We start from the raw sequence: 1,769 nt of genomic DNA on the forward strand, positions 1-1,769 counted from the left end.
TTAGCCCTCTAATGCCATTTTGCGCCCTCCGCTTCGCGTCGTGCCCAAAAGACACTCGCGGGCTAAAAATCAAACTGCGCGGGCAGAAAATAACAACAACGACCTCAAACTGAACGCGATTGTTATATTATTCGATAATATTGAAAGTCACCGTCAGAGAAACTCTCATAAACGACATTTTACCATTTCATACACTCCTTTTTCAGATGAAAATTCTATTTTTCTCTAAAATCGAATTATAGAATGGCAACTGTATAAAACTACTGGGAAAATTTTCTGAGTGAATAGATCAATAAAGCAAATTATATGGAAAGCTGCATATTCTCATTTATACCTCACACGAGATCATATTAAAGTAAATTTCTAATAAGATTTTAATTGATCAATTTTATTCCAAATTGGAAAACAAACATGTCATTAGAGGTATGCTAAGCACTTTCCAATCAACGGATTCTTACTCATGAATTTTCATCAATATTTTCTTTCACTCGAAACTGCATTAATTTGCTGTATATTAAGTTTTCTTGGTAATTAATGGCTCTTAAACTTCCTCATAGAGTCCTGTAGGACAGGTAGAAAAATAGCTGACACACAATGTTTTCCAACATTCATACACGTTTTTTTTTGTAAGAACGTCAAAAATTTTCGAAGCCTTCGGATGTTCTTAGTTTTTTGGATTTGAAGCCTAACAATGTTCTTAAAGTTTTCTTATTTTCAGCATTTTTTGAGCATTTTGATGTAATTTCTTAAGAAATTGCATGTTTTTAAGTCTCCAAAGTCTTAGTATGTTCTTAGAATGTTCTTAAATTTTTGGGCCTCGAAGCCTTATGTTCTTATATAGTTTGTTCTTATAATAAAAAAACGTGTACAACGTCATGTTTTGACGTTGAGTGTCAATCGGCTTGGAACTTTTTAATCTCACCCCTGTAAAATAATGGCTGGCTACAATATAAATAAACCAGCCGAGGCTGGAAGGTCAGCCAATAGAGCTTAGCTAGATAGCTTTAATAAGTGGGTTAACAGATGTAAGAGATGCACTGAAACAGAGTAGACTAAATATGTTGAATAATGTACAAAATGTGAAACATTTGATAACTTGATTTAAAATTATGTAAAACAAGCCTGAGAGCTCCTCCAACCCCCCCCCCCCCCCACGAGAAGCTCAAAGTATACTTCTCTTTAGCATTGTCCATATAGTACGTACGCAAAGATTTTCCAAATATTTGACACCCCTCCCCCTTGTAGGCAGAGAACAATAGAAATGACTTTGTTTAAACAATAGATGTACGCTTTTGCTGAACCCCCTCTCCCCCTTCACTGTGTACGTACTATATGGATGGCCAGTCTGGGTAAATAAATTTTGTAGTTTAGTAACCGTCAAGTTACACAACATGCACACAACCATCTTGAAGACTTTGCTGGTCACAAATGATAATCGAAAGCAAAACTTAAAATTCACAACTATGCGGGAAGCTCATTTTCCCCCGTTTTGCTTTAAACTCGCTTTTGATTGGTCTATGAATTTGGGCGATTGATTTACCGCCTTGGCGGAATAAACACACAACCATAATAAATAAATTCAACAGGGCAGCGGTGTAGCAATTAATTTCAACTGGGAGTCCTCTCTTCTGTGCCAAGCACTGGCAGTGTTTTTTTAACTTTAAAACAATGTTAAATGAAGACCAGATTGATCTGTTTGTTATGGCTGTGCAAGTTGTGACGAGAGTGTGCACAGCATGTTGTGTAACTTGACGGCAGCCCGCTTTCTG

Source organism: Clytia hemisphaerica, unplaced genomic scaffold (assembly GCF_902728285.1).
Source record: "Clytia hemisphaerica strain Z4C2 unplaced genomic scaffold, Clytia hemisphaerica genome assembly, whole genome shotgun sequence".
Classification (NCBI taxonomy): Eukaryota; Metazoa; Cnidaria; class Hydrozoa; order Leptothecata; family Clytiidae; genus Clytia; species Clytia hemisphaerica.